At 47.7% G+C, this 15,604-nt stretch overlaps 1 long non-coding RNA gene across 1 annotated transcript in view; it reads left to right on the top strand.

Moving 5' to 3' along the window:
• The window catches only part of LOC137650664 (uncharacterized), a 528,402-nt gene that overhangs the window by 475,220 nt on the left and 37,578 nt on the right, over positions 1-15,604 (top strand). Inside the window, exon 3 of the long non-coding RNA XR_011046030.1 lies at positions 3,125-3,234. This is a non-coding gene — a long non-coding RNA (uncharacterized lncRNA). The remainder of the gene's footprint in view (positions 1-3,124; positions 3,235-15,604) is intronic.

Here is a 15,604-nt window from a genome sequence, read left to right as displayed (position 1 = left end):
GTCATAACAGATTGTCTCAGTCGGAAAGGGCAAGTAATTCCAACCGAATGGACCCTCCACAAGGATGTGTGCAAGAGACTTTGGGCCACTTGGGGTAAACCATCCATAGATCTCTTTGCAACCTCGCTGACCAAGAGGCTTCCAATCTATTGCTCTCCAGTCCCGGACCCAGCAGCAATACATATAGATGCTTTCCTCCTAGATTGGTCACATCTGGATCTCTACGCATTCCCACCGTTCAAGATTGTCAACAAGGTACTGCAGAAGTTCGCCTCTCACGAAGGGACAAGGTTGACGTTAGTTGCTTCCCTCTGGCCCGCGAGAGAATGGTTCACCGAGATACTTCGATGGTTAGTAGACGTTCCCAGTAGTCTTCCTCTAAGGGTAGACCTTCTACGTCAGCCACACGTAAAGAAGGTACTCCAAAGCCTCCACGCTCTTCGTCTGACTGCCTTCAGACTATCGAAAGACTCTCGAGAGCTAGAGGCTTTTCGAAGGAAGCAGCCAGTGCGATTGCTAGAGCAAGGAGAGCTTCTTCCATTAGAGTCTACCAATCGAAGCGGGAAGTCTTCCGAGACTGGTGCAAGTCAGTTTCTGTATCCCCGACCAGTACCTCTGTAGCTCAAATAGCTGTTTTTCTCTTATACCTGAGAAAAGGACGATCCCTTTCAGCTCCCACTATCAAGGGCTACAGAAGCATGTTGGCATCGGTCTTCCGGCATAGAGGCTTAGATCTTTCCAAACATAAAGATCTGCAAGACCTCCTTAAGTCTTTTGAGACCACCAAGGAGCGTCGTTTGGCTACCCCTGGATGGAATTTAGACGTGGTACTAAGATTCTTCATATCAGACAGGTTGGAGCCGTTACAATCAGCCTCCCTGAAAGATCTCACTCTTAAGACACTTTTCCTGGTATGCTTAGCCCCGGCTAAAAGAGTCAGTGAGATTCATGCCTTCAGCAAGAACATAGGATTTTCGTCAGAAAAAGCCACTTGTTCGCTACAACTTGGTTTTCTAGCCAAAAATGAGCTGCCTTCTCGGCCTTGGCCTAAATCTTTCGATATCCCCAGCTTATCGGAGATCGTAGGCAATGAACTAGAAAGAGTCTTATGCCCTGTTAGAGCTCTTAAGTTCTATTTAAAGCGTACTAAACCTTTACAAGGCCATCTGAAGCTTTATGGTGTTCAGTTAAGAAACCATCCTTGCCTTTGTCAAAGAATGCTTGGTCAGACTTTATCAGATTGTTAATACGAGAAGCTCATTCACATCTGAGTGAGGAAGACCGAACTTTGCTTAAGGTGAAGACGCACGAAGTTAGAGCTGTAACAACTTCCGTGGCCTTTAAGCAAAATATATCTCTGCAAAGTATAATGGACGCAACCTATTGGAGAAGCAAGTCAGTGTTCGCGTCATTTTACTTGAAAGATGTCCAGTCTCTTTACAAGAACTGCTACACACTGGGACCATTCGTAGCAGCGAGTGCAGTAGTGGGTGAGGGCTCAACCACTACAATTCCCTAATTCCATACCCTTTTAATCTTTCTCTTGAAATGTTTTTATTGTTGTTTTTTGGGTTGTCCGGAAGGCTAAGAAGCCTTTCGCATCCTGGTTGATTTGGCGGGTGGTCAAAGTCATTTCTTGAGAGCGCCTAGATTAGGGGTTTTGATGAGGTCCTGTTGTATGGGTTGCAACCCTTGATACTTCAGATCCTAGGGGTCGATCAGCATCCTAAGAGGATCGCGAGGCTCCGTAAGGAAGACGTACTTAAAAAGGCAGAGTAATTGTTCAAGTCGACTTCCTTACCAGGTACCTATTTATTTTGTTTTTGTTATTTTGATAACTTCTAAAATGAAATAAAAATTCTTAGCTCATAATAATGTAAACATATTTTGCTGGTCTCTACCCACCCCCCTGGGTGTGAATCAGCTATTATAATCACCGGCTAAGTTTAATATTGAAAAATGTTATTTTGATAATAAAATAAATTTTTGAATATACTTACCCGGTGATTATAAATTAAAGGACCCTCCCTTCCTCCCCAATAGAGACGCAGTGGGACGAGGAGAAAATTGAGTTCTTTGTTTACATTGAGTACTGGGTATCTGGACGACAGATGGCGCTGTTGGGCACACCCGCAACCTGTGTAGTGATCGCTGGCGAATTTTACCTTAGAGTTTTCTGTCGAGCAACAGAGTTGCAGCTATTATAATCACCGGGTAAGTATATTCAAAAATTTATTTTATTATCAAAATAACATTTTTCTTTAGTTCCATCACAACGACCATATGCTCTTGGTGTTATTTAATAGAGTGGGGGGTAACATAAGTATGTTTTAGGAAAAAATTACCTGGTATAAGAGTTTTTACACGTGGAGTCATCTCTTCATCCGTATAATTCCCTACCTGCGGTCATCTGTATGCCTTTAGACCTCAATTGAATCTGTGGGCTTGTAATCAATCAGTCAAGGTTGCTAAGAAAGAGAAAGCATCATGCATGCAGGTTTTTTGTAACCACATTTAAGGGCACTTTATTTTTTTCTAAAGCCTACGTTCTAGTGTGACATAACTCCTGATCAGAATATTTTTTGTTTAAAGGACCTTTCAGCATGGCACTATTGTCCAGAACTTACAAGCTATTGGTGGACCTGGCATAGTCGGTGAATTAGATGAATCGAAGTTTGGAGTGTCCAAATACAACAAAGGTAGACCTTTGTCGGGTGTGTGGGTATTTGGTGGCATAGAGCTGGAGAGCAAAAAAACTCTGGTTGATCAACCAAAAAATGGACATTCACTTGTGCCGTTAATAAAACATTTTATTAATTTGGGGTGCTTAATCCAGAGTGATTCATGGAAAAGCTATACAGATCTTGCCACTTGAGGATATGTGCAATTTTGTGTTAATCATTTAGAACATTTTACGGATACAGGCAGGTGCACGTATCCAAAATATCGAGAGGTTTCAGGGAGATGTAAAAAAATTACATTCTCGGTGGTGGAATGCAAAAAGAATGTTTAGTTCAATATTTATCTGTCTTTATCCACCAGGTAAAATTTCTTTTTGATACAAATTTTGAATTTTTTTTTTTTCATGAAATATCATACTAATGTGTTTATTTTACCACCACAGGAGGTCCGAGCATTTACATCATTTACTGCTTCAAGCTACTAACTTGTATCCTGACCCAATTCTCCCACCATCTATAGAGGATCCTCGACCATCTACCTCTCAAATTTGAGGTAAGGATTACCGTATGCCTACAGTACTTATGATACTTTAGTAGTGATTCTGTGGATAGCATATGCAGCATAACCATGTAATGCTTGCCAGAACACAGAAGCTGTGAGATAATGTTTATCTTTTAGCAAAGTGACTCACGGTGGTGTAAAAGCCATTTTAGGGACATGTGAATCATAGGTAATTATGATAATTTAGTTGTTCCGTAACTGAAATACAAACCACGCTATTTACATGGGGTAATTACTTCGGGGTAGCTGAATGACGAGCCATAAGAATTTTAACGAGGGTTTATTATCCCACCGCTAGTTAGCGGGGGGGGGGGGGGGGTTGCTTGCTACCCCTCCCCCCTCACACACACAGTGAGTGCTTCACTTTACTTTTGGCTCGGAGAGACGACAGACCTGTCTGCGCTCTCCTACGTTTTTGACTGCCATAATCTGTTTTGCTTTTTCTTTCAGTGTGTATCTACATCCTGTGAGACATCGACAATGAGATGGAGCTGGGGGGAAAGTGACTGCTCCCCGCACTCTAGTTTTGGGGTGTTTGAATGTGCGTGGATGTAGTACGATAGAGAGTAAAAGATGTGAAATTGGAAGTATGTTTAGGAATAGAAGGATGGATGTATTGGCCTTCTGTGAGACGAAGATAAAAGGAAGGGTGAAGTGATGTTTGGTGAAATGTCTGGTAGAGTGTCTGGGATTGAAAGGGGAAGAGCGAGAGAGGGTGTGGCTTTATTGCTGAGTGAATGGATGACAGGTAAAGTAGTGGAATGGAAGGAGATATCATCTAGGTTAATGTGGGTAAGGGTTAGGTTGGGTAGGGAATGTTGGGCGTTTGTCAGTGCGTATGGGCCAGGTAGTGAGAAAAGTGAAGAAGAGCGGAATGAGTTCTGGAATGAATTAACTAGGTGTGTAGAAGGACTGGGTAGAAGGAGTTATGTAGTTGTCATGGGTGACTTAATTGCTAGAGTGGTCGCTGGAGAGGTAGAGGGTGTCATTGGGAACTATGGCGTACCAGGTGAAAATGAGAGTGGTGAGAGACTGGTAGATATGTGTGTTGAGCAAGAGATGGTGATAAGTAATAGCTTTTTCAAAAAGAAAGATAAAGATAAGTATACATGGGTAAGAGTGGCAAATGGAAGAGTAGTAGAAAGGGCATTAATGGATTATGTGTTGATAACTAAAAGAATGTTTGGAAGATTGAAAGACGTGCACGTGTTTAGGGGTATGGCTAACGGTATGTCTGATCATTTTTTGGTGGAAGAAAAATTAGTTGTAGCAAAAGAGTGGGGGAATAGAGTAGGTGGATGTAAAAGGGAGCTAGTGAGGTTTGAAGAGCTAATAAAACCAGGGGTAAAAAGTAAATATCAGGAAAGGTTGAAAATGGCATATGACGAAGTGAAAGTAAGAGAAACTGGTAATTTAGAGGAGTGGAAGTTAGTAAAAGAAAATTTTGTTGGGATTGCAAGTGATGTGTGTGGCAAGAAGGTTGTTGGAAGCAGCATGAGGAAGGGCAGTGAATGGTGGAATGAAGGTGTGAAGGTAAAAGTGGAAGAGAAAAAGAGGGCTTTTGAAGAATGGCTGCAGAGTAATAGAGAAGTATGAAAAATATAGAGAGAAAAAGCTGGAAGTAAAGCGCAAGATACGTGAGGCAAAGAGGGCAGCTGACCTGAGGTGGGGTCAGTCATATGAAGAGAATAAGAAGTTTTGGAAAGAAGTGAAGAGAGTAAGAAAGCTGGCTCAAGAATTGAAGAGACAGTGAAAGATGGAAATGGAAGGTTGTTAAAAGGAGAGGAGGCAAGGAAAAGGTGGGCGGAATATTTTGAAAGTTTACTGAATGTAGAGGATAATAGGGAGGCAGATATAATTGCTGTTGCAGGTGTTGAGGTGCCGGTGATGGGAGGTGAGAATGAGAGAAAGATTACAATAGAGGAAGTGAGGAGAGCACTAGATGAAACGAGAGTAGGAAAAGCATCTGGTATGGATGGTGTGAGAGCTGAGATGTTGAAGGAGGGGGGTGTGACTGTACTTGAATGGTTGGTGAGATTGTTTAATATGTGTTTTGTGTTGTCAATGGTACCAGTAGATTGGGTTTGTGCATGTATTGTACCACTATATAAGAGTAAGGGAGATGTGCATGAGTGTTGTAATTCAAGAGGTATTAATTTGTTAAGCGTAGTTGGAAAAGTGTATGGTAGAGTAATGATTAATAGGATTAAGGATAAAACAGAGAATGCAATCTTAGAAATACAGGGTAGTTTTAGAAGAGGTAGGGGTTGTATGAATCAGATTTTTACAGTTAGGCAGATATGCGAGAAATATTTAGCAAAAGGTAAGGAGGTGTATGTTGCGTTTATGGATCTGGAGAAAGCGTATGATAGAGTTGATAGGGAAGCAATGTGGAATGTGATGAGGTTATATGGAGTTGGTGGAAGGTTGTTGTAAGCAGTGAAAACTTTCTACAAAGGTAGTAAAGCATGTGTTAGGATAGGAAATGAAGTGAGTGATTGGTTTCCGGTGAGAGAGGGGCTGAGACAGGGATGTGTGATGTCGCCGGGGTTGTTTAACTTGTATGTTGATAGAGTGGTGAGAGAGGTGAATGCTCGAGTGCTTGAACGAGGATTAAAACTGGTAGACGAGAATGACCATGAATGGTAGGTAAATCAGTTTTTGTTTGCGGATGATACTGTACTGGTTGCAGACACAGAAGAGAAGCTTGGACGATTAGTGACAGAATTTGGAAGGGTGTGTGAGAGAAGGAAGTTGAGAGTTAATGTGGGTAAGAGTAAGGTTATGAGCTGTACGAGAAGGGAAGGTGGTGCAAGGTTGAATGTCATGTTGAATGGAGAGTTACTTGAGGAGGTGGATCAGTTAAAGTACTTGGGGTCTGTTGTTGCAGCAAATGGTGGAGTGGAAGCAGATGTACGTCAGAGAGTGAATGAAGGTAGCAAAGTGTTGGGGGCAGTTAAGGGAGTAGTAAAAAATAGAGGGTTGGGCATGAATGTAAAGAGAGTTCTATATGAGAAAGTGATTGTACCAACTGTGATGTATGGATCAGAGTTGTGAGGAATGAAAGTGATGGAGAGACAGAAATTGAATGTGTTTGAGATGAAGTGTCTAAGGAGTATGGCTGGTGTATCTCGAGTAGATAGGGTTAGGAACGAATTGGCGAGAGTGAGAACGGGTGTAAGAAATGAGTTAGCAGCTAGAGTGGATATGAATGTGTTGAGGTGGTTTGGCCATGTTGAGAGAATGGAAAATGGCTGTCTGCTAAAGGTGATGAATGCAAGAGTTGATGGGAGAAGTACAAGAGGAAGGCCAAGGTTTGGGTGGATGGATGGAGTGAAGGAAGCTCTGAGTGATAGGAGGATAGATGTGAGAGAAGCAAGAGAGCGTGCTAGAAATAGGAATGAATGGCGAGTGATTGTGACGCAGTTCCGGTAGGCCCTGCTGCTTCCTCCGATGCCTTAGATGACCGCAGAGGTAGCAGCAGTAGGGGATTCAGCATTATAAAGCTTCATCTGTGGTGGATAATGTGGGAGGGTGGGCTGTGACACCCTAGCAGTACCAGCTGAACTCGGTTGAGTCCCTTGTTAGGCTGGGAGGAATGTAGAGAGTAGAGGTCCCCTTTTTGTTTTTGTTTCTTTGTTGATGTCGGCTACCCCCCAAAATTGGGGGAAGTGCCTTGGTATATGTATGTATGTATGATGTGTGTTTGAAGTTGGCCTCTATTCTTTCATCATGAGTACGTGGCCTGGACAAGCCAGCCGCCCTTGTGGTACCTTTATGTCGGCCTTGGACACCGATCCTCACTCCTTATGCCCTCAGTGTAGGGGCCAACGGTGTGATAGGACTAACGCATCTATCGAGTGTAGGGAGTGGTCTACCTCCCAGGGGGAGAGGTTTGCCCGGCGACGCAAGAAGAAGGCTTAAAGGGATATTTCTCCTTCAGAGGCTTCTTTGAAGAGAGAAAATTCCAAGACTACTACTTCCGTAGTCCTTTCCTCCTCCGAAGCTCCCACTCGAGCGGTCTCTTCCGAGAGGCCGGCGAGTGGTAGCGTAGACCGTATTGCTGTTGACCGATCCCGGCGTGCGGGAGAGGTAGTTGCCTCCCATAGCGAGACAGCTGCTCCTCCTCCCCCGGAGGAGGATTTAAATATTTATTTGTCTGTTAATAATGATTTATTACAGCTTTGGGCTTCCTTGGGGCTTCAGGGTTCGCCCTCCAGGGAAGCCCTGTTTGACATGATCAAACTGGGTGCGGCTGTAAATCAATCTCCGACGACAGCAGGGATAGATCCTCTGTCGGTCGTTGACGTTGTTGTGACGGAGGCATAGAGTGGTTTTGCTCAAACTCCTGTGCCTGTTGTTGCTGAGGTAGCTGAAGGCTTAGGTTCCCCATCAAAACATCCTTCGAGGGAGGAACTAAGTCCTACGGTCTCTTCTGCCGGTGATTCTCCCCCCCGGGGGAGTTCACTAACAGAGACTCCTCTACGGAGGCCCTACGAAGGTCAGAGTTCTGATCCTACGGCCCCTCATGGGCGTATAAGGCGGAAGGCTCGTCCTCCCCTTCGCCGTAGAGGCCTTCCTTTTCCTCACAAGGTAGTTAGGTTGCGCCTCTTCGGCTCGTCGTCCTCGCAGTCCTCTGCGGAGGAGACATCTCGCCGATCACCGTTCCTGCCAGCTACCACCTTAGACCTCTCCAGGGATCGTTCGCGATCCCCGTCGGAGGATGGTCATCCTTCGGGACTTTGTGTCCAGTCGCCCGCCAGACATGCTGTCCTGCCATCTCCTTTCAAGGAGGATGCGCGCTACATGCCATCTAAACCTGTCATTGCGCAGGCACCGGTCCCTTTGGGGCAAAAGGGTAATGAGCGCAAAACTTTGCATCAAACCCTTGCTCACCAGGTTATACCTGCGCGCCCTTCTGCTGTTGCCGCTGATCCTGATTTAGCGCCACGGCGCTCACCTGCGCGCGTGCACGCAAATGTTCCGGTCACACGCCAGGGTTTCCCTGCGCGCCCACAACCTTCGGCGCGCCCGCGCCCATCAGCAGTTCCTGAAATAGCGCACACGCGCCCGGCAGTTCCTGATAAACGCGCGATCCAAGAGCCCCTAAGTTAGCGCACAGGTGCTCACAGGTGTCTCTAGACCCCCAACACTCTTATATTACTAAGGGTGATGCGCGCCACCCTCGCGCTGTTCCTGTTATAGCGCAAACGCGCTCCCCAACGCACCAGCGCGCTTCTACATCACAGCGCGCAGTCCAGGAGGTTCCCAAGATAGTGCACGGGCGCTCACGGGTTCCCCTGGACTCTCTGCTAACTGCGCACAATGTTCCAGTAGCGCGCGAGGTTCCAGTTATGCGCCCACCTATACGGTCAGTTCCTGCTGCGCACCCATCGCAACAGCATACACCTGTGCGCCCATGATCCCCTGCGCGCCCGGCGATCTCACGTTTGCCTAAGGCACCTGCGCATGCTGCTCGCCCGGCTATCTCAGTATCGCCTAAGGCAACTGCACAACCTGCGCGCCAACGTGCGAACTCGCCCTCGCGCTATCACCAGGCTGCGCAATCACGCCCACGCCCGGTCGTGTCAGACACCTGCCAGCATGCTACCGCGCACTCGCGCTCATCAGTAGCCCATCAGCCCACTGCGCACCCTCGCATCCAGCCTTCTACCCCGCCTCATAAGATAGCTCCTGTGCGCCACACGCCCTCGCCATCTCCTACGCGCGCCCGCGCCCCCTCCTGCGCGCCCACGTGCCCGCGCCCTCAACCTTGCACACCCACGCTCACGCGCGTGCGCGAATATCCTGCTGCGCATGATTCATTTACGCGCAATCAAGACCAGGGCTTTTCACGCGATCACCAGCGTGATCGGCGCAACGATCGCCAACGCGATCACGCCCGAGTTACATCAGGGGTACAGGCGGACAGGTCATCATCGCGCTCCTCTCCCCGCAAGCGCAGAACAGCGCGCTCGCGGTAGGAGGGGAGGTTTCCGGACAGGTCTAAGGACCTTTCTTTTTCCTTCATTGCAGATTCTCAACAGGCGAACCCTCATGTGTCGACTCCTCCAAGGGATCGAACAATCCCCTTCCCTCCAGAGGGAGTATCTGACAGCGCGACTGTCAGCCAGCAGCCCTGGTTTGGTACCATTATCAGAGCGCTTATGCAGGCAATGAAGCTTGTGCTTTCTGACTTGGGTCACAAATCAATGGCAACTTCTTCCCCCCTGAAGAGGAAGAGAGGAGTCCCAAACGTGGTAACTTCTCCAAGGACTATCCTGTCTCCTCGCAAGTCCTTACGTAAGGCTCCTACCCCACCTCAGACTTTCCCTCCTCTGCGAATGAGTATTACCCATCCTCAGGAGAGCCGGAAGATCCGGTCCGTTCCCCCATCGCACCAATGGGGGAAATTCCGCTGCTTCCTGAGAAGTCTCCTCGTATAGAGGTGGCGGAGGCCTTACATCCTTCATTGCTGGAGTCCTGCATCTCTCCTAGGAGGGAGCCAAAGGACTCGAAGACTGTTCCCAAGTCTTCCGCAAGGACCCGACAGGAACCAGATAGATCTTTGGAGAACGTCCGCGAGTCTCCCCAGGAAGAGCCTCTGGGGACGGGAGACTTCGCTGCCAGTCCGTCAGGAGGAGAGCACCAGGAGTCAGAACATGCGTACTGGCAAGTCCTGACCCTCATGAGGAACCTCAATGGGATTCCAGACCCAGAGATTCCTCCCCGTGAAGGGAAAGATACGGTCCTGGACCGAATCTACGGCACCCAGAAACTCTCTAGGGCCAGTGCAGCTTTGCCCTGGTCTCAGGGGATGAAGAGTGCCAGAGAAAAGGTCGAGGGCCAGCTCTCTGAGCTTGCCTCCTCCAATAGATCCAGTGCCGGTAACAAGCTCCTCCCTCCTCCTCGAGTACATCAGAAGAGGTACTTTGAAATCCTAGAGACTTGTTTGAGTCTTCCAGTACACCATTCGGTGGAAGAACTCACTGGGGGAGTCCCTCTTGAGAGAGACTCCAACCGGCAAGTGTCCTATTCCGCAACCGGGATCCTAAGCCAGGAGAAAGTTGCGAAGTGTGCCATGCAGGCAACTTTGTGGCTGGACATCTGGCTGGGATCTCTGGGCATCCTGGTACGTTCTGAGGACCTGTCCAAAGAAAGTATCAAGAAGGCACTGGAGACATTCTTACTCTCAGGCACGTAAACCATCGAGTTTCTGGCCCATCAAATCTCGAGCTTGTGGGCCAACACGATTCTCAAGCGTCGGGACGCAGTGGCTGAGAGGTTCCACCAGAAGGTCTCCAGTTCTGATGTTAGCAGGCTCAGACACTCCCATTCTCGGTAAGAGCTTGTTGAGCCAAAGGACGTGGAGCTAGCCTCTGAGAGGTGGAGGAAGTCCAATCAGGATTCCTTCATCCACAAGGCCCTGACATCGAGGCCTTACAAACCTCCAGCAGCTCAGCAACCCCGTCCAGCTAAGGACACTAGGAAGACAACGACAACGGCAGCGAAGCAGAAGGTGTCTCGGCCCTTTCCTGCCAAGGGCAGAATGGGCGAGAAGTCCTCCAGGGGAGGAGGTAAAAATCCTAGAGGGAACGGCCGAGGCCATAAATGCTAGGATTGACAGTCCCCCTGCATGTCCACCAGTGGGGGGATGCCTACAAAGTTGCGCGACAAGGTGGCAGCAACTCGGGGCAGATACCTGGACGATTTCCGTAATCGGTCAGGGTTATCGCGTCCCGTTCATAACATCTCAACCGCCCCTGACAGCGAATCCAGTGTCATTGAGCTCCCTTACCATGGGATCGGTAAAGGGACAGGCCCTCTTGGCAGAAGTTCAGATCATGTTGAAGAAGGACGCTCTCCAAGAGGTTGTGGACGGGTCCCCAGGCTTCTACAGTCGACTCTTTCTTGTGGGAAAGGCGTCTGGAGGCTGGAGACCAGTCATCGACCTCTCGACACTGAACAGGTTTGTCAAACAGACTCCGTTCAGTATGGAGACGGCAGACACGGTCAGGCTTGCAGTGAGACCACAAGACTTCATGTGCCCACTGGAACTGAAGGATGCGTACTTCCAGATCCCAGTCCACCCGTCTTCAAGGAAGTACTTAAGATTTTGCCTAGACGACAAGATCTACCAGTTCAAGGTGCTGTGCTTCGGTCTCTCCACAGCACCCCAAGTGTTCACCATGGTGTTCACCCTGATTTCATCATGGGCTCACAGGATCAGCATCCGTCTCCTCCGTTATCTGGACAACTGGCTGATCCTAGCAGACTCGAAGGCAACCCTTCTTCGCCACCGAGACAACCTTCTCGAACTTTACCAAGATCTAGGGATCATGGTAAACCTCGAAGTCCTCTCTGCAGCCCTCTCAGAGACTGGTATACCTAGGCATGGTCATAGACACGAATCTCCACAAAGCCTTCCCATCAGACGACAGGATAGCAAGACTGAGGAAGGTCGCGAGACCTTTCCTCACACGAGAAGAACTTCCAGCCCAAACGTGGTTACGTCTCCTCGGCCATCTCTCCTCCCTGGCCCGTCTGGTTCCCAACAGTCGCCTCAGAATGAGATTTCTCCAGTGGCAACTCAAGTCGCGGTGTAATCAAGGACATGATTCCCCGGACACCCTGGTCCCTATGGGACAACCGGAACAGACGGATCTCCAGTGGTGGGTGGCAGACGAGAACCTACTTAAGGGAGTGGATCTTCTCGTCCTCCCCCCCTGACTTGATGTTGTTTTCGGACTCATCAAAGAAAGGGTGGGGGTCCCACGTTCTGAACCACAGGACCTCAGGCCTGTGGTCAGAATCAGAAAAGTACCTTCACCTAAACCTGCTAAAAATGAAGGCCGTGTTCCTGGCACTTCAGAAGTTCCACCAAGTCCTGGCGTCCCACTCTGTGGTAGTGATGAGCGACAACACCACAGTGGTGGCTTATATCAACAAGCAGGGAGGTACCTTTTCAGAACATCTATCCCATCTTGCAGTAGAGACACTGAGATGGTCCGAAGTCCACTCGATCACACTAGCAGCTTGCTTCATTCCAGGCAAGAGGAATGTGCTCGCCGACAGTCTGAGCACAGCGACACAGATAGTGAGTACCGAGTGGTCTTTGGATCCTCAAGTAGCCAACAAAGTCCTGACTTTGTGGGGTTCCCCGACTGTGGACCTGTTCGCTACAGCGCTGAACTACAAACTCCCGCTGTACTGCTCCCCAGTCCCGGACCCCTAGGCTCTCTGGCAAGATGCCTTCCAACAACGGTGGGACAACATCGATGTGTATGCCTTTCCCCCATTCTGTATGATGAGGAGAGTACTCAACAAGACCAGAATATCGGTCAACCGGTCAATGACCCTCATAGCTCCGCTATGGCATCACGCAGAATGGTTCCTGGAGCCTCCAAGGGAACTCCCTCCACGTCACAAGCTACTCAAACAACCACATGCCAACATCTTCCACAAAGCCGTAGCTTCGCTTCGACTTCACGCCTGGAGACTATCCAGCATCTCCTCAAAGAGAGAGGATTTTCGCAACAAGTTGCGAACAGGATGTCTGGACATCTGCGCAAGTCATCCGCAGGGGTCTACCAGGCGAAGTGGCGAGTTTTCTGTGGTTGGTGTCGTGGAAGGGGTATCTCTCCACTCGATGCCACTATTCCAGCAATAGCGGAGTTCCTCGTGTATTTGCGGGAGGAAATGCGCCTTTCAGTCGGCAGTGAAAGGCTGCCGCTCAGCCTTAAGTCTTGCCTTCAGGCTCAAAGGAATGGACATTTCTTCCTCGCTGGAACTTTCTCTTCTCATACGAAGCTATGAACTTACCTGCCCTCAGTCGGAAGTGAGACCCCTCCTTGGAACCACTACGCCAGGCTTCAGATCGCCACCTTACTTGGAAAACGGTGTTCCTGCTAGCTTTGGCCTCGGCCAAGCGAGTCGGCGAACTACATGGTCTCTCATACGACATCGCCCATTCAAGGGGATGGGGAGAGGTAACGTTCAGGTTTGTCCCTGAGTTTGTTGCCATGACACGGAACCCTGGAGTGCCGGACCCTCGGTTCGACTCTTTCCAGGTCTCGAGTCTCCGTTCTGTAACAGATGACCCAGACTATCTCCTACTTTGCCCAGTAAGGAGTCTGAGGTTGTATCTTAAGAGAACAGCTGCAGTTCGTCCCCAGGTTCAAGCCTTATTCGTGAGCACTGAGAAAACGAAGAGAAGGGTCACCAGGAATACCATCTCAGCCTGGATTCGCAAGGTAATACACCTGGCCTTGAATCCTGACCCTTCTCTGTCACGTCGCCCTAGAGCGCATGATGTCGGGCATAGCTACGTCCCTGGCCTTCAAGAAGAATTATTCAGTGACGCATGTCCTGCAAGCTGGGTGGTAGAAGCGTCGGACCACCTTCACAGCCCACTACCTTCAAGACATGACCCTCAGGAGGCTCAATACGTTTTCTATCGGCCCTGTGGTGGCTGCACAACAGCTGGTCTAAACCTCAGGCTCCTTAATGGACAAGTAGCAGAAGGTTGAGACCATTGTTACCCGGTTTTATTCTGCATGAATGAAAAGGAATGTCTGGCCCTTATTCTTTTCTTAATCCTCTCCTCCCTTGGAGAAAGCAGCCTCCTGGGTTCTCTGCACAGCTGACCTCAAACTACTGCAGGTAAACCATGCTTCCTTGTGTTCCTAGTATTAAGTGTAATACTGTCATGTCCCCATACTCTAACGAGGTGGTATTGGGAGAGTCCTAGCCTAGATTTCCATCTGAGGAACTCCAGGGTCAACTTCCTAGAACTAGTCACTTTTCACCTTCGCACACACCTTACGTAGGCCGCAGCAGTTTCACAGCTGCTAGCAAGGAGCAGGGACTCCCTATTGTCTGAGTACGTAGACACTTGAATATGGAGTCCCCGGGCAAGCCAAAGCCAGTATGGCAGGGACTTACCACCCTTCCTAAGGGTTAAGTCACCCCATGTAAATAGCGTGGTTTGTATTTCAGTTACGGAACAAATGACAAATTCGTAGATAATTTGTATTTTTCCTAACTATACAAAACTTAGCTATTTACACATATTTTCCCGCCAGCCCTGTCCCCCGGGATAAGACCTACCTCTAAGCAAAGTGAAGCACTCACTGTGTGTGTGAGGGGGGAGGGGTAAGCTACCCCTCCCTACCCCCCTGCTAACTAGCGGTGGGGTAGTAAACCCTCGTTAAAATTCTTATGGCTCCTCATTTAGCTACGCCGAAGTAATTACCCCATGTAAAATAGCTGAGGTTTGTATAGTTAGGAAAAATACAAATTATCTACGAATTTGTCATTTTCACTCCACTTATACTAGGGTCTCCCATAATTCTTATTATAGGGAGGGGGTAGAAAACCTTATGAACAGGTGTTGTCCCGTAATGATCATGGTAAAAAAAATGAATGTGCAGGGAAAATATATGGTTCATGTACTGTGCAAGCGAGCCAAAGTGGAGCAGAGCCATTTGAGGTACGTAATATAAATTATTGTATAGATAATTATGATATTTTGATAGCACAGCACATCCATGTACTGCTTGCAAGAACATTGGAGCCGTGAGATAATGTTTATTTGTTAGCAAAGTGAGTCACAGGATTACAAAAACCAGTTGAGGGACATGTGAATCAAATGAATTTATGATATAGTTTTGTGCCACTTACAATGGAGCCACTCATCATTATGATGGGGAGAGGGTATGAAATTTATGAACAGCTGTTCTCTCCTAATAATCATGGTTAAAAATGAATAAATCATATGATGAGTAGGTAAAATATAGGGTTCATATATTCGGCCAGAAGGTAAAGTATTATATATTTACTGTTCAATTTATAGCGATACAGGAATACACTACAAGAAATAGGTGATTGCTGACTATTTTGTCATTCTTCTCTGTATGGCTAATGAGCCTTGGGCATAATAACTTTGGTATCGATTGACTAAAATGTAAAAGCCACTTACTTTTCTAAGTCCATTGTATACTTTTGAGACTGTTTGTGGGCTGCAGTACTTTAATAGCTACTCAAGAGGATGGATTGTGCAGTGCATCCATTTACCACTTACCAGAACAGAAGAGCAGTAAGATAATGTTTATGCAAGTGAAGCGAGTGACTTAATGTGAATCATAGGTAATTCAGGTACTGTACTTTATCTTCATGCCATTTACACGAACTATATAATTTTGCAACTAGTTATCTTGTGTTTATTATATATTTATCATTACTATTGCTGCAAATCTTTTTTTTTCCCTCCACCCAAAACTCTGGTTTCCTACTGGGATCCCATAGGATTGTTATTGTATGGGGGAGGGTTTGGACACCTTATAAACGGGTGGTTTGCTCC

This window comes from Palaemon carinicauda, chromosome 12, assembly GCF_036898095.1.
Source record: "Palaemon carinicauda isolate YSFRI2023 chromosome 12, ASM3689809v2, whole genome shotgun sequence".
NCBI lineage: Eukaryota > Metazoa > Arthropoda > Malacostraca > Decapoda > Palaemonidae > Palaemon > Palaemon carinicauda.
The sequence above is the reverse complement of the archived record's forward strand: the minus strand, read 5'-3'. Positions and strand labels throughout refer to the sequence as shown.